Source organism: Macaca mulatta, chromosome 11, assembly GCF_049350105.2.
Source record: "Macaca mulatta isolate MMU2019108-1 chromosome 11, T2T-MMU8v2.0, whole genome shotgun sequence".
Lineage (NCBI taxonomy): Eukaryota > Metazoa > Chordata > Mammalia > Primates > Cercopithecidae > Macaca > Macaca mulatta.
The window spans coordinates 125129922-125148001 of record NC_133416.1 but is presented as its reverse complement, the minus strand read 5'-3'; the positions used below and the strand labels follow the sequence as shown (position 1 = coordinate 125148001).

Here is an 18080-nt window from a genome sequence, read left to right as displayed (position 1 = left end):
GGGCGTGTTGTCCGGATGTTTTATCCACGACCCTGATAGGATGCGTGTTGATTCACTACGCATCTACGACCCCCGTTTATTCACTATGTTGATTGTTTATGTAACTTTAGTTAATTCCAGCGTGACCGTAAATAGCCGTATGTGGTAAGTTGCCTCTCTATTGGGAGGAGTTCTTCTCTGCAGCTCTAAATGGAACAGCCTCTGTGGCCAAAGTGGGAAGCTGCTTAGCAATTGCTGCAGTGAGACCTGCTTTCAGGGCATGTGTATTTTATCCCAGATTCATCTGCTCTTACCTCGAGTCTGGAATCTTAACTCTGCTTGCTTCTTAGTTCAGCCATAGCTACTAAGGCAACGTGTAGCTTACAGTAGACCCAGCAGCGTGTCTCTCTGGCTGCTACTTGGGGTCCAGCTCTCAGTACCCCCAGCAGTGCAGGGGCCACAGGCATGGGCTCTCAGAACTTCTGCCTACCTCCTCCTAGCCTTGCCTCCCCTAGTACACTACCTGCCACCAATTTTTATTTTATTATTAACAACATCATCCATCTTTGTCACTTGCCAGGAGGTCCCATGGTTCAAAATGTGGGTGCCGAGGCTGGGTACCCACCCTGCAAGCTGATATTTCTCTGTCCAGCTTGGCCCCTGGTGAATGATTAAGAGGAGGCAGGTAGTGTGTGTGTTATGCGGGGTGGTGACCAGTGGGAGGGAATTTAGGCGGATTGGCTTTGCCCCGCAAAAGCCAGCCCCGGATGAAAGCGTGCGCTGTTACTGATTTACTTTTCACGAAGGGCTCTTTGGTTCCAAAAAGGCTGGGAGTGATTAGTGCAGGTTAAGTTTGCCTGAATTCTTATTTTGCCTCTTGCTTCTCTTCCTTCTTTTTGGGGTTCTTGGTCTTGCATATCCGACTCAAAGCTGCCCTCTCCACATCTCAGCCCCTCAAGACTCATTCATGTAATCAGATCACCCAATGGGAACTGTGATATTTACAACAAATAAAGAACCCATCTCTCATAGGGCTGGGCGGCAAAGCCCCATGCAGTGGTTCTGAACTCTGCCTCTGTCTGAGCTATCTGGGGACCTTGTTGAAAAGAAAAGAGAAGCCCCTGTCCCCAGGAGTGCCTGATTCTGTAGGCTTGGGTTGGGGCTGAAGCTGGGGCTCAGCATGTGTATTTTTAACAAGCTCCCCAGGTGATCTTGCTACAAGCTCAAGTTTAACACCTTTGAACTGTGCTATGGAAATAAGGAAGGGGACAGGCTTGGGGGCAGCCTCCCTCCTTGTGTTTTATCTTTGTGACCTTAGGCAAGTTCCGTTGTTACTCTGTGCTGCTTTTTCTCATCTCTGAAATGGGAATAATATGGTTGGTTCTTAGCCCTTAGGGTGCGTATGACAGATAATATTCATAAAGCACTTAGCACATAGTAAGTGCTCAATAAGACTTAGCTATGTTTGTGATTATGAATATATTGTATAATAATTCATCAGTAACAGCATTATTAACACAAAGCAGTAGGCACAGGGCTAGCATATAAAAACAATCAACAAATGTCAGTTTTATTATTATAAATATATAATACAGGTTGAGCATCCCTAATCCAAAATTTAAAATCTAAAATGTTCTGTAATTGGAAACTTTTTTTTGAGATGGAGTCTTGCTCTGTCGCCCAGGCTGGAGTACAGTGGTATGATCTTGGCTCACTCCAACCTCCCCCTCCCGAGCTCAAGCCATTCTCCTGCCTCAGTGTCCCAAGTAGCTGGGATTACAGGCACCCACCACCATGCTCCGCTAATTTTTGTATTTTTAGTAGAGACGGGGTTTCACCATGTTGACCAGGCTGGTCTTGAACTCCTGACCTCAAGTGATCCACCTGTCTTGGCCTCCCAATAATCGGAAACTTTTGAGCACTGGCATGACATCACAAGTGGAAAATTCCACACATAAATCTTAACACTAACTCTGTAATGCAACACATTAAAAATATTGTACAAAATTACTTCCAGGCTATGTGTATAAGGTATATATGAAACATAATTGAATTTTGTGTTTAAATTTGGGTACCATCCCCAAGATATCTCATGATGTATAATGCAAAGATTTCAAAACCTGAAAAAAATCTAAAATCTGAAACATGTCTGCTCCCAAGTGTTTCGGATAAGGGATACTCAACCTGTATATGTTGCATAATATAAATATTGTTATATTTCAAATTATATTATGTATTACATATGAATTATCATGTGTGGGGGATGTATGCCTACACCTATGATGACATCAGACAATATACATGTAGAGTATAAATATTGACATAATGTATTATTGTGTAAATGTTAAAATTATAAGTATCGTGTAAGGAAGTTATTACTACTGGACCTGCTGTCTAGTAAGTGCTCATTAAATATATTAACCCTTTTTTTCTATTGTTTGTAATATTCACTAGCAGTAATAACATAGAGAAAAGGAAAAACCATCAGCAATAGTGAGGCAGCGGACAGGGGGCTCTTCCTTCCTGCAGAGGCAGCTGCCTGTGTTCCAGCATTCACAGGGGACTGCCCCAGACTGTTGGGTTCCTCTGCCTGGCCTAGGGATCTGGTTCTCACTGGGATCCAGAGCTGGGGAGAGAAGGAAGGGCGCCTCTCCCAGGCCTCCAGCCCTCCCTCAGCAGGGGATTTTCCTGTGGATGCAAATTGGCCGGTTACTTGAGACGTTCTCCAGTCAAATAATTCTCTCCCTCGTCAGCTGGGCCGCTAAGCGCCAGGGATGTTATGACAATGGTCGCCCTGGCAACGGCGGGAAGGCGTCGGGGCTGCCGGCTGTGGCTGCCGCGATTTCATTACCCGCATGGGGTCTGATCACCCGAGAACCTTAATAACACAACCAGGGACCCGGTCCTGCAGGTGCTCTGTGCCCGCTTGAAAAGGACTTGGGATTCATTTTTAGTGGCCTGGTGTTTAACCACCAAGGATGTTGGTTTATTGAAAGACCAAGGAAAATGTATTGAGCACCGACTGTATGCCAGGCACAGATCTGAACGCTGGGGAAAAGACAGGCAAAGCCCGTGCTCTCTTGAGCTGACATGATGGGTGTGTGGTGGTGGTGGTGGTGGGGGGGGGTGCGTAACCATGGAAACCAATAAACAGGATGATTTGTGAGATAGCGAAGTGCCACCAAGGAAAGAAAGCAGGGCGGCGTGACGGTGGCATTGAGGGGGGCTCGGGCAGAGGTGACACCTGAAGAAACGGAAAGGGTCGTTTATGCCTAAAGCTGACAGAAGAGCTCCGGACGGTGGGACAAGCAAGTTCAAAGGCTGGAACTCTTTGCTGCTCATCTGTACCTTTAGGGAGAAGGTAGCGATTATGGGGTGCTGATGGGCAGTCCTGAGGGACACAGAGGGCTCTGGAGCCTGCCTCTTTATGTGTGTGACCATAAGGCCAGCCCTGTCCCATTCCTGAGCCGCAGTTTTCTCGTGTGTAAAATGGGCTGAGAGCTAAGCCCCTTCCCTTGGCGCTGCTGCGAGGTCTACACCAGGGATGGTTCTTGCAAGGGCCCGGTCCGTAGAAGGCCCCCACGGTGTCCTGCATTCCCTCCCAGCTTTCATGGACTCCGCTTTTGTTTTATATATATGTAAAAAAAATAGCACCTAAAGGGTGAGGATCTGGGGCTCTGTCAAACCCAACGGCCAGTACGTTCCCGGAGGTCTCCAGGTTTGATCTGGGTTTAGATTTGGAGTGAAAAGTTCCCCGTTTCACATTAGGGATTTCAGACACGATTATTTTTAGCTCTGTCACATGGCTTGACTTTTTGATTTTGTGTGTGTGTGTGTATGTGTGTGTGTGTGTGTGTTTATGCTGCTAAATTTACCGCCATGCTAATACAGAGTACAGTAATAAGGCGCTGCGGACGCTCCGATGGGCCAAGGCCTGAAAAATTTTCCATCTGTCGTGGAAGGTGCCAGGCTGCCCCCTGGTGTGGAGATGGAAAATTACACCTTCGGGCTCCAGCTCTGTCGGATTTCCGCAACCTGTGATCCCTCTAACCCCAGGCCCAGGGAACCTTAGCCTACACCTGGGCAGTGCAGAGTCAGACGGTGGGCTTGGCTTGGGTGTGCTATTTCCAAGAGTCCTGTGTTTCTTTATTTGAAGATGGAACCTTTGTTTTTTTTCTTCAGTTCGGCTCTGCATGGACTTGAATTGAGGTCGACCTAAAAATCAATTAGGCCGCCTGGCAGGGTGAAGCCATACAAAGGCCCTTTTCTAATTGTGCTTCTCAACCGTTGATGCTCTGTTTCAGCAGAGAATTGTGAAGAGGGCACGGCACTGGGAACTAGAGGTCCTGAGTTCAAATCACGACCCTGATACTGCTTTATCTCTGTGATCACGGGCACGATTCCAGCAATTCCAAGGCCTGGTTTCCCCATCTATAGAATGATATTCACAATCGGGCCAGGTACAGTGGCTCATGCCTGTAATTCTAGCACTTTAGGAGACCAAGGCAGGAGGATTGCTTGAGGTCAGGAGTTTGAGGCCAGCCTGGGCAACATAGCAAGACCCCACCTCTACAAAAAATGAAAAAATTAGCTGGGCATGGTGACACACGCTTGTAGTCCTAGGTGCTTGGGAAGCTGAGGTGGGAGGATTGCCTGAGTTCAGGAGGTTGATGCTGCAGTGAGCTACGACTGTGCCACTGCACTCCAGCCTGGACAACAGAGAGAGACCCTGTCTCAAAACAAGTTGAAAAAAAAAATCTACTCACTCAGGATTGTCATGATACATGAACCATTCTGGAAAATAATTTATTTAGAGATGTTGGTAGATTAAGATGAATACATGGAAATTCACCAAGTAGAAGAGTCAGTGCCTTTCCCACCTTCTGTGGTGAAGAATCAGCTTTATCTTTTCTGACATTTTGCAGCCAATACTTTTCTGAAATAGAATAAAGAGGATTTATGAGGGAAATGAAATGGAGAAAACCCCAAACAACATCCAGTGCTCACTTTGAAAAAATTAGATTGAACAGACATAAGATGACTCCATCAGATAGCTATAAAAGTATCTAAAGGCTCTCTCTTGATTTCTGTACTTATCCAAAGGTATAGAAAAGGCACCTGTCTTCAAGTCCTGCCTGAAATAGCCCACCTTAAAGGCAGGGGTAGTGTGTAGGTGATTTTTGTATCCCTTGCTGTCTGTATTTTGAAAGCACCTCAGCCAGGCGCCGTGGCTCATGCCTGTAATCCCAGCACCTTGGGAGGCCAAGGCAGGTGGATCATTTGAGGTCAGGAGTACCAGACCAGTCTGGCCAACATAGTGAAACCCCATCTCTACTAAAAATACAAAAATTAGCTGGGCGTGGTGGCATGCATCTGAAATCCTAGCTGCTGGAGAAGCTGAGACACGAAAATTGCTTGAACCCAGGAGGCGGAGGTTGCAGTGAGCCGAGGTCATGCTACTGCACTCTAGCCTGGGCAACAGTGAGACTCTGTCTCAAAAAAAAAAAAAAGCACCATGAACATCTTTAAATGAATGAATGAGGCCTCACTTCTCTTAGAATAAATGTGGAGCTCCCATTATTGTTATCCTATGTTATGGAACATGGCTTTTTTTTTTTTTTCTTTTTTTCTTTTGAGACAGAATCTCGCTCTGGTGCCCAAGCTGGAGTGCAGTGGCACAGTCTCGGCTCACTGCAACCTCTGCCTCCCAGGTTCAAGCGATTCTCCTGTCTCAGCCTCTGGAGTAGCTGGGGTACAGGCATGCGCCACCACGCCCTGCTAATTTTTGTATTTTTAGTAGAGATGGGGTTTCACCACATGGGCCAGGCTGGTCTCAAACTCCAGACCTCAGGTGATCTGCTTGCCTTGGCCTCCCAAATTGATGGAATTACAGGCGTGAGCCACTGCATCCAGCGGGAACATGGCTTTTTAAAAGGCATCTCTCTTGACTTGGCATCCTCCATGCCCGCACTGAACCCTGGCTGCCCTTCTGCTCTGGTTCCTGCCATGTGGCCTTGTGATTTGCATTTGCACATCTGTCCTTCCTGCCCACTGGGAGCCCCTTCAGCCCTGGACAGGTGCTGACTGCTCTGGAAGCTGTTTGGAAAATGAGCCTGTTGTACAAATGAGCCCACAGCCCTTGTAGAGGGGACTGATTGTGGAGGGTGCTGAACCCTGGCTTCTTGAATGGGGTTTCTGCCCTGTGTTTATTGCCCAAGGACCCAGATCCTTCAGCTTGACTGAGAAGCTACTTTCATTATGCAGTTGTTCAGACAGTAGAGGGATGTTTCTCATACTTGCCTGATCTTTGGAACCATTGGAGTCCTCGGTGTTTTCACAGATTCCTGGGCTGCCGCCAGATTCACTGAATCAGAATTTCTAAGAGATGGGCCTAGAAATTTGATTTTTTTCTTTTTTTTTTGGCGATAGGGTCTTGCTCTGTTGTCCCTGCTGGACTGCAGTGGTGCAATTCATGGCTCACTGCAGCCTGGAACTCCTGGGCTCAAGGGATCCCGTCATCTCAACCTCCCCAGTAGCTGGGACTACAGGTGCACAGCACCATGCCTGACTAATTTTTAATTTTTGGTGGAGATGGGGGTCTTGCTATGTTGCCCAGGCTGGTCTTGAACTCCTGGCCTTAAGCGATCCTCCAGCCTCAGCCTCCTGAGTAGTAATGTTTGATTTTTAACAGACATCTTCAGATGAAGCTTATGCTTGGAAGTTGAGGAAAGAGGGAAATAATGTGAAATTATCTAGTACCTTGGGAGAACTACTTAAACCCTGTGGCTCTCTGTTTTCACATTTGTAAATAAGATGGGGTTCCTATTGAGGCTATTGTGATGATTCAGTGAAATAATGTGTCAGGTACTTAGCAGAATGTCTGGCATATTTATGTAATGCCTGTCATACTTAATGAGATGGCTGACACTAAGGATGGCCTGTGTGTCTTTATGATTGGCAAATGTCTGATTTTCATGTGATTTGTAACTTACAATCATATAGGTAATTCAGGCTTATGGAAAAATAAATGGGGAATAGTGACTTGTGCCTGTAATCCCAGCTATTCAGAAGGATGAGGCAAAAGGATTGCTTGAAGCCAGGAGTTTGACACCAGCCTGGGCAACATAGCAAGACCCCCTCTCTTGGAAAAAATATCTGTATCTTAGAGAAAAATTATAAGATACAGAAGGACAGAAATAAGAAGATAAACTTCACCTATCATAACCCAGAGATGCAGTTGCCAACCTTTTTTCTCTCTCTGTCTCTCTCTCTCTGTGTGTGTGTGTATATGTGTATATATATGTGTGTGTATATAATTATATATATGAATGCGTTTTGCATTCAGAAACTAGGGTTATACTATACCTTTTGTTTTGGCTGTTGTGTGGTTTCATCTGACATGACATTTTTCTTTTTTTTTTTGAGACGGTCTCACTCTGTCACCCAGGCTGGAGCGCAGTGGCACGATCTCAGTTTCCTGGTTTACTGCAACCTCCGCCTCCTGAGTTCAAACAATTCTCGTGCCTCTCAGCCTCCCGAGTAAATGGGATTACAGGTGTATGCCACCACGCCTGGCTATTTTTTGTATTTTTAGTAGTGGTGGGATTTCACTGTGTTGTCCAGGCTGCTCTTGAACTCCTGACCTCAAGTGATCCTCCTGCCTCGGCCTCACAGAGTGCTGAGACTACAGGTGTGAGCCACCGTGCCTGGCCTGGCATGACATTCCTTGTGTGTTAATTAATGAGAGTTTGATAGACTTGGGTTCAAATCCCAGTTTATCCACTTAGTAGCTTGATGACCTTGGGCAAGTTATTTGACATTTCTGGGTCTTGATTTCTTCCTTTGTACAATGGGGACAGTGATTGGACCCATATCACAATCCTCCAGCGTTGTGGAAAATTAAAGAAGGTAATTCATAAAATGTGCTCATTTCAGCATTTGGCTCAAAGCAAATCTGTTAACTGACAGCCGCAGTTATTCTGTAGCATCAGTCCTGGAAAACCAGGAGAAAGAGCTGCTCTTTCCCAGGGTCCCTGTTTGGGAAGCCCTGCTCGATCTCTGCCCAGCATAGCTTCACACTCTGCAGTTTTCTGGGTTTTTCCCTGCTCAGCTCAGTACACTCTTGTCCCGCAAGATGATTTTCATTCCCTTTTGCCTCAAGGGCAAGGCCACAACTCGAGGCCACTGTCCCCACTTGTCTCCTTCACTCCATCTGCTTCCTAAACTCACTCCTCCCATTTCTAATGTGTCATAGTTGGGACACCCCTTGGTTCTAACTCCTTGGCGAGTGCAGGATCTTAGTCTCTGGGTGACCTGGGAAACACCTGCCCAGAGTCCACATCCCCATTCAACAAGTAGGACGTGAGTGTATGGGGTACCTACTGTACATATAATTTCTTTTTTTTTTTGAGACAGTATCTCGCTCTGTCTTGCCCAGGCTGGAGTGCAGTGGTGCAATCTCGGCTCACTGCAGCCTCTACCTCCAAGTTTAAGCGATTCTCCTTTCTCAGCCTCCCGAGTAGCTGGGACTACAGGTGTGTTCTACCACACCCGGCTAATTTTGTATTTTAGTAGAGACAGGGTTTCACCATGTTGGCTAGGCTGGTCTCAAACTCCTCAGCTCAGGTGATCCACCAGCCTCGGCCTCCCAAAGTGCTGGGATTAAAGGTGTGAGCCACCACGTCTGGCTGAGACTGCCTCAGCAGGCCTGCGAGGAAAGGTGAAAGACACCTGTTTTACAGATGAGAAAGTGGAGGCTCAGAGAGCTGAACTGACTGGCCCAAACCTCAGAGCTAGAATTCAGGAATTCACTTAGAGGACTTCCTAAGATGAATAAGGCCCTGTCTCTCCCCTGAGGGGTCGATGCCCAACTTTTGCACTTCCAGGTCAGTGGGAAGGAGCCGTGAACAGCTCCTAGCATAGTGTCCTGGTAAAGAGACAGAGCTTTCGGATCATACCGTGGCGCTCCCACTTCAATAGCTCTGTGGATCTCGGCAAATGATTCAGCATGTTGAAGTTTCGGTCTTCCCGTTCGTAGAATGGGCTGAAAGTACCAGCCTCACAGCTAGCATTGTCGCATGGATTAAAACACGACTGGGTGCGGTGGCTCAAGCCTGTAATCCCAGCACTTTGGGAGGCCGAGACGGACAGATCACGAGGTCAGGAGATCGAGACCATCCTGGCTAACACGGTGAAACCCCGTCTCTACTAAAAAATACAAAAAAAAAAAAAAAAAAACTAGCTGGGCGAGGTGGCGGGCGCCTGTAGTCCCAGCTACTTGGGAGGCTGAGACTGGAGAATGGCGTGAACCCGGGAGGCGGAGCTTGCAGTGAGCTGAGATCCGGCCACTGCACTCCAGCCTGGGCGACAGAGCGAGACTCCGCCTCAAAAAAAAAAAAAAAAAAAAAAAAAAAAAGGAACAAACACATTCACAGCACTTGGCTCACGATACCAGGCATACTGTAAATGTTTAGTACATGGCAGCTGCGATGGTGGCTGTTATTCCTGAAAACGCTTTATTGTCATTGACAAAGATGTCCCAGCAGACATCACAGAACTGCTCACATCATGGGCTTTTCACCCAGGTATCAAAGGAATCCTTCATGCAGAAGATTAAAAAGAACGCGGCAGATCTGTATGGATTAACATGGAAAGACTCTCAGGGCTTACTACTGAGTGAAAAAAGCAAGTGCACAAAAGTGCATGCTGTATGATACCATTTATGTGAGAGGAAAAAAGAAATCGTACACATAAAACCACATTGCAGAGTTTCAACAGATCTGTATGTATTTGTGAAAATTCACAGATCAACGTCTGGAAAGAGGGGCACCTAAGTAGTCTCAGCGATTACCTGCTCTACCTCCAGGGATGGGATCTGCATTCATGGGAGTGGTCCAAGGGAGCTCTGGCCTTATCTGAAATGTTCAAACTTTCTTTTAAATATTTTTATTTTTTTGAGATGGAGTCTTGCTCTGTCACCCAGGCTGGAGTGCTGTGGTGTGATCTCGGCTCACTGCAACCTCCGTCTCCTGGGTTCGAGCAATTGTCCTACCTCAGGCTCCCGAGTAGCTGGGATTATAGGCACCTGCCACCACACCCATCTAATTTTTGCATTTTTAGTGGAGACGGTGTTTCACCATGTTGGCCAGGCTGGTCTCAAACTCCTGACCTCAGGTGATCCGCCTGCCTTGGCCTCCCAAAGTGCTGGGATTACAGGCATGAGCCATTGCGCCTGGCCTGAAATGTCCTAACTTTCTTATAAGGAAAATATATGCGGCCTGGCACAGTGGCTCACTCTTGTAACCCCGGCACTTTGGGAGACTGAAGCGGGAGGATCATCTGAGGTCAGGAGTTCGAGACCAACTTGGCCAACGTGGCACAAAACCCCATCTCTACTGAAAATACGAAAATTAGTTGAGTCTGGTGGCACACACCTGTAGTCCCATCTACTCGGGGGCCTGAGGCAGGAGAATTGCTTGAACCTTGGAGGCAGAGATTACAGTGAGCTGAGATCACACCACTACACTCCAGCCTGGGCGACAGAGTGAGACTCTGTCTCAAACAAAACAAAACAAAACAAAAAAAGCATGCATTTATTAAATAATTAAAGTAAATTAAATTGAGATTATCCTTTCTGTAACTTTGGAGTGTTTGAATTAGACTGGGTTTGAATCTTGGCTCTGCACTTACTAGCTGTGTGATTGTGAGCAAATGGCCTAACTTCTCTGTGCCTGGTTTCTTCTTTGGTACAATGTAGATGTTAATAGCGCCTAGTTCCTGGGAATGTAAGGATATATTGAAATAATGCATGTGTGACATTCAGCATGGGCCTGGCCCATGGGGGAAGTGCTCAGAAATGGTACTTTTATTTTTATTTATTTATTTATTTATTTATTTATTTAATTTATTTTTTTTTGAGACAGAGTCTTGCTCTGTTGCCCTGGCTGGAGTGCAGTGGCATGATCGCAGCTCACTGCAACCTCCACCTCTTGGGTTCAAAAGATTCCTGCCTCAGCCTCCCGAGTAGCTGGGACTACAGGCGTGCACCACCATGCCTGACTAATTTTTGTATTTTTAGTAGAGACAGGGTTTCACTATGTTGATGAGGCTAGTCTCGAACTCCTGACCTCAGGTGATCCACCCACCTCGGCCTCCCAAACTGCTGGGATTACAGGCGTGAGCCACCATGCCCGGCCATATTTTTATTGTTATATTTATTTCATTTACTCTTCCAAATCTAGCAAGGACATCTTAGCCCTTTAAGGGATCTAGTGTCTTCTTGGTCAGTTATAATGCAAGAAAAATTGTGAATAATTCTATAATACAGTGTGTACAAATAAAGTCCCAAGAAAGAATTTATAAGTTCCTGCTGGAGCAGGTGGCATTTGAGGTGGGCTTTGGAGAAAAAATCAGATTTTCATGCATTGATGTGGTGGTGTATCAGTTAGCTACGGGTCCCCATAATGCTGCATAACAAACACAAAACCCCCATGGCACATGACATAAGCATTTATTGGCCATGCCTCTGGGATCAGCAGTAGATTGGTGGCTCCTCTGATCTGGGATGGCTTCACTTATAGCCAATAGCCAGGCAAGAGTTGGCTGTCAACTGAGCTGGGATGGTTTTTGGCTGGGACGTCTGGGAAGACTTGACTGTGCACCATGTAGTCTCTTATCCTTCAGCTGACTAGCCTGGGCACATTCTCATGAGGATGACAGGTCCAAGCCAGCAAGTAGAAGCACACAGGCCTCCCTCTATTGGCTGAGGCAAGTCACATAGCCAGCATCACTGAAAAGGTGTGGACACAGACTGCACCCCTTTGGTAAATCAACTGCAAAGTGACATTGCAAAGGGTATGGACACAGGAGGGGTGTAAAGGATTCAGGTATTTGTTTTTTTTTTTTTGAGGCAGAGTTTTGCTCTGTCTCTAGGCTGGAGTGCAGTGACGCGATCTCAGCTCACTGCAAGCTCCGCCTCCCAGGTTCATGCCATTCTCCCGCTTCAGCCTCCCAAGTAGCTGGGACTACAGGTGCCCGCCACCACGCCCGGCTAATTTTTATTGTATTTTTAGTAGAGACGGGGTTTCAACGTGTTAGCCAGGATGGTCTCGATCTCCTAACCTCGTGATCCGCCCGCCTCGGCCTCCCAAAGTGCTGGGATTACAGGTGTGAGCCACCACGCCCGGCCTCAGGTCATTTTTATACCCTTCCTCAGGTGGGTGTGGAAAGGACTTCCAGGTAGGAGGAATCAGGGAGGTGACATTTGAGGTCCTGCATGTGTTTAGGTAGTTTTCCACTTTTTTTTTTTTTTTTAAATGCAAGCTCTCGCTTTGTTGCCCAGGCTGTAGTGCAGTGGCCTGAACACAGCTCACTGCAGCCTCGACCTCCTGGGCTCAAGCCATCCTCCCACCTCAGCCTCCTGAGTATCTGGGACCACAGGCACACAACACCATGCCTGGCTCATTTTTGTATTTTTAGTAGAGATAGGGTCTTACCATGTTGGCCAGGCTGGTCTCGAACTCCTGAGCTCAAGCGATCCTCCCACCTCGGCCTCCCAAAGTGCTGGGATTGCAGGTTTGAGCCACTGTGCCTGGCCCTGTTTAAGGAATTACATGGAAATGAATGAGGCAAGGAAGGAGAAATGGAGTAGGGTTAAGCCCCAAGTAATAGTTTAAGGAGTCAGAACTGTATTTTGTAGGACAGTGTTTCTCCAAATGCATCAACTTGATACCACCGTCATACTTTTTGCCATATTTGTGTTTTCTTTAAACCAACTCCATTTTTTAACATGCATGTATTTAAAAATTAACCCATGTGCAGCTATTGTAATGGAAAACTAATGTCACTTGCCATAAATGGAAGACAATGAAGAAAATAAATACAATGTAAACACAAGTGTCATGAAATGGTGTATCATATTGTTATCTGCCGAAGGCTCTGAGACTGTCCTGTGCTCTGTTATAAAGAGAGCAGTGGCTCATGCCTATCATCCCAGCACTTTGGGAGGCTGAGGCAGGAGGGTTGCTTGAGTCCAGGAGTTAGAGACCAGCCTGGGCAACCAAGTAAAGCCCATCTCTACAAAAAATAAAAAGAGGCATGGTGTGTTGGCCCATGCCAGGCATGGTGGTACATACCTGTTGTCCCAGCTACATGAGAAGCTGAGGTGGGAGGATGGCTTGAGCCCAGGAGGTCAAGACTGCAGTGAGCCATGATCACACCACTGCACTCCATCCTGGGTGACAGAGTGAGACCTTGTTTCAAAAAAAATAATAATAAATAAAATTAAAAAAAAAAAAGACAGAGATTGCAGAGGTTAGAGAGTTGTTAAAGACATAGTATCATTCAACAGAGACTGTCTCCTTGATATAGTCAGATGGCTGGAGAAAAATTTGGACGGAGAAGAAAGTGCTCACTATATGATACGATGTTATTTAACACTACGCCTGGGTACCACCTCTCAAGTTATCAGTGATACCCGCAGTTGGGAAACAGTACTATTCTCCAGCAGATGTTTGCATAAGGCAGTACCATGGTTCCAATGGTCCTGCCATTTAACTTCTGGTCTTAGCCTAGTTTTTCAATTTTCTGTGACTTTTTTAAAGGTATGACGCATGACATCACTGGCTTCCCAGTTGACATTACCTCTTTTGTTTAACAAATTGAGGCTGGGCACGGTGGCTCACACCTGTAGTTCCAGCATCTTGGGAGGCCGAAGTGAATGGATTGCTTGGGTCCAGGAGTTTGAGACCAGCCTGGGTAACATGGTGAGACCCTGTCACAGTAAAGAAGAGAAGAGAAGAGAGGAGGGGAGGGAAGGGAAGGGAAGGGAAGGGAAGAAATTGATAAATCATGCTCATTTATTATTATTTTTTAAAGGGGCCAGATCCTTATTTCTTTTGCAATATTTGAAACACAACATGGGCATACATAGATATAGAATAATAAACAGTAAAACCTCATTTATTCAGAAGAAAAGGCTGAGGAAACCGCTTGGTACAAAGCCCGATTTGCAGATATTGCCAATGATGTCAGTTTGTGTGTGTTTCTCGTAATTTCTGTAAATAGGATGGATTAAATTAAACCCTACTATTTTCAAAATCAGAACTTAAATTACGAATTAGGAAGACACAGTTTTCTATCCGATTAAAAGTACATTCTCTTGCAGTATAACGGTAACCTGTACTGGAAAAAAACTAGATAAATGATATATTGGGCTTTTAAAGAATGTTTAGTAATTTAAACCTGATTAGTTTTTTATTTTATTTTTTAAATTAATTATTATTGTTATGTTTTTGAGATGGAGTCTCGCTGTGTTACCCAGGTCCCTGATCTAGGATGAATGCAGTGTCTTTGCAGACAGATGGTCAGACTGGGGTGGTCGGGGGTCACTCTTGCTTTTGTGTTTCAAAGGTCCGTGTTCTGGTTCCAGTTGTGATACCCCAAGATTCATACGTTGAAATCCTAATCCTCAATGTCTCAGAATATGACCTTATATGGAAATAGGGTTGTTGCAGATGTAATTAGTTTAGGTGAGTTCATACTAGTCCAGTATGACTGGTGTCCTTGTAAAAAGGGAAAATTTGGACACAGTCACACATACAGGGAGAATGCTATGTGAAGACTGAAGTTTGGCTGCCACAAGCCACGGGATTCTCAGAAGCGAGGAGAGAGGCCTGTCGCAGGGCCTTTCCCAGTGCCTTCAGGGGGAGCATGGCCCCACCGACACCTTGATTTCAAACTTCTAGCCTCCAGAACTGTGACACTGGAAATGTTTCCTGTTTGAACCATCCAACTTGTGGTACTTTGTTACAGCAGTCCTTGTAAACTACCGTAGCCCAGAACTCACCTTTTGGAGTAAATCTGAGTCCCTTCAGTGGACAATCTAGGCTATATATATATGTATGTGTGTGTGTGTGTGTGCAGTGCATATATGTATACATATACACACACATTTACATCAACATTTCTATCTATATGTATGGAGTAACTCTTCCCAAACCAATACCACAGGATTTAGTCTAGCTTTTCCCATCCCACATCCCGTGTCACTCTTCTCAGACAGGAAGAACAATAATGCTCAATAGATTTGTTTATTTGCTCAGTTTTCTGTATTTACCTAATCTCCCAACTTCACTGGGCCATTGCTATTTCTGGATGCTCTTCTTGGATGGTTGTCTCATGGGCCCTGACCTCTGCTGGGGCTGCCTTTCCTCAGCCCCTCCCCTCTCCTCCAGGTAGAGTTGAACCACTTGCCCGGGTAAGTGCACAGGTGTGGTGGGCTAAATAACAGTCCCCCAATAATTTCTACCTCCTACTCCCCAGAAGTTGTGATTGTGTGACCATACATGGGAAAAAGGACTTTGCAGATGTAAGATAAGGATCTTGAAATGGGGAGATTGCCCTGGGTTGTCTGGGTGGGTCCCAGATCATTGCAAGGGTCTGTATAAGAGGGAAGCAGGAGGATAAGAGGCAGTAGCAGGAGATGTGGTAATGGAGGAAGTGGTTGGAGTGATGTGGGGAAGGGGCCAGAAGCCAAGGCATGCGGGCGGGCTCTGATCACTGAAAAGGGAAGGAAACTGATTCTTGCCTGGAGCCTCCAGAAGTAACCAGCCCTGTTGACACCTTGACTTTAGCCCCATGAGACTGATTTAGGACTTTTGATCTCCAGAACTGCGAGATCAGTATGTTTGTATTGTTTTTAGCCACTTAGTACGTGGTTATTCATGACAGCAGCCACAGGAAACCAGTATACCAGGGATGCCAAGACTCCCTCAAGGAGGTGGACTCCATGTTCTTTAATTTCCCTATGAGTCAGGAGGCTTTAGCGACAGAAATCCAGCTCACTGCAGCTTAAGCAAAAGAAGATAATTTATTGGCGCACATCACTGCAGAGTCCAGGGAGATCTGGTTTCTCCGCTCACTGCTGGGGCTCAGATGATGGCTATGGCCGGAAATGTGACTCCATCTCTTGGCTCTGCTGTCTTCCAAATGGGCTTCAGTGTCAGGAGGCTCCCAGATGGCAGCAGGGACGACAGCCCAGGCAGCTCCTGTCTTCCATGACACCACCTGGCAGCCCTGGAGGGTGTGCTATGGCTATGTCCTGAGTGCTTAGAAGAGGTCCTGGTGGGGTCTCAGTGGCCCAGCTGGATCCGTGATTGCCCTTGACCCAAGTACGGCTGTTTGATGGGGCCTGGGTTACGTGCCCACCCTGCAGCCGTGACCCAAGTACGGCTGTTTGATGGGGTGGTGCAATGGGAGCAGCCTCACATCAGCTGGATGGACTGCGGGCCAAAGAAGGGAGGTTCCTTGAAAGAAAGTTGATGTGTTCTTTTCAGTAAAAGGGGAAATGGAGACCAGGTAGCAAAAGCAACAGAAGCCCATGACAGCCATCCCAGGCTCCAAGTTTGGCTTTGTTTTGTTTTGAGTGATGGTCTCACTCTGTCAGCTAGCCTTGAGTGTAGTGGTATGATCATGGCTCACTGCAGCCTCCACCTCCTGGGCTCAGGTGATCCTCCCACCTCAGCCTCCTGAGTGAGGATTTTTTTTTTTTTTTTTTTTGTAGAAACAGGGTTTCACCACATTGCCCAGGTTGGTCTCAAACTCCTGGGCTCAAGCAGTCCTCCCGCCTTGGCCTCCCAAAGTGCTGGGGTTACAGGTGTGAGCCATGGCATCTGGCCCTCTGAATTTTTTGATCCTAGAATTCAGACTTTGTTCTTGATAAATGTTGGTTGACTGTTTTGAAATGCCACAGACACCTCCACACCGAATTCTAATTTTGTTCTATTTAATTATCTTTATTAAATACATTTTAAATTACAAAGATGATAATATAGGCTGGGTTTGGTGGCACTCACCTGTAGTCCTAGCTACTTGGGAGGCTGAGGCAGGAGGATCTCTTGAGCCAGGGAGTTCGAGGCTGCAGTGAGCTATGATTGCATCACTGCACTCCAGCCTGGGCAATGGAAAAAGACCTTGTCTCTTTAAAAAAAAAAAAAAGATGATAATGTATTATACCTCGGGTAACTACTGAATGCATACAAAAAATGTGTATAAAGAAATACTTGACCCACGTCAGAGGCCTGGAGTTTATTCTTCCAAATTGTTTTCTCTGCTCAGACACACAAGTATTGCCTTTCTTTGGTTAATATTGTGAGATTTTACAAACCCAGCAATAAAAAACCAGCAATAAAAAACTTTCTTTTCTCATGTCATGGGATCTCTTCAGAAGCCTGGGTTCAAGTCTGTCTCATTTTAAAAGAATTAATTTTTGGATGTTTCTGTAGGACTTACAATTCAAACAGCACAAAAGAGTTTAAATAAAATGTTTCCCCGACTCTTTTTCCCCACCTTCCTCTTCCCTCCCCTAAAGAATTGGGAGTCCTTGGCCGGGTGCGGTGGCTCACCCCTGTAATCCCAGCACTTTGGGAGGCCGAGGCGAGCAGATCCCGAGGTCAGGAGATTGAGACCATCCTGGCTAACACGGTGAAACCCCGTCTCTACTAAACATACAAAAAATTAGCTGGGCATGGTGGCAGGCGCCTGCAGTCCCAGCTACTTGGGAGGCTGAGGCAGGAGAATGGCGTGAACCTGGGAGGCAGAGCTTGCAGTAAGCTGAGGTCGCGCCACTGCACTCCAGCCTGGACGACAGAGTGAGACTCCATCTCAAAAAAAAAAAAAAAAAAAAAAAAAAAAAAAAAAAAAAAAGTAAAGAATTGGGAGTCCTTGTGGACAGAGTTTCTACATTTACAAAGATATATACAGGGAAACGTTTTCCTTATGAATGGGAGAGTATTTATTTTTATTTATTAGTGTACCCTGGAGACTGTTCTCTGTCAGTACAGAGCCTGCCTCGTGGTTTGATTTTAGAGCTGCATAAGTTTCTTTGTTGGCTGTAGCGTCATTTATGTAATGAGTCTCCTACTGATGGACTCTCAGAATGTTTGCAGTCCTTTGCTGTTGCAAACAGAACTATAAGGAAGTAACCTTGTACAGTCATTCTGCACAGTATGGGTGTCTGTTGGAGGAGTTCCTGCAGGTGGAATTGTTGGATCAAAGGATGTGTGCAGGCCAGGTGCAGTGGCTCACTCCTGTAATCCCAGCAC

At 46.1% G+C, this 18080-nt stretch overlaps 1 protein-coding gene across 3 annotated transcripts in view; it reads left to right on the top strand.

Annotated features, from left to right (window-relative positions):
- The window catches only part of KSR2 (kinase suppressor of ras 2), a 508355-nt gene that overhangs the window by 90774 nt on the left and 399501 nt on the right, over window positions 1-18080 (top strand). The window lies entirely within an intron of this gene.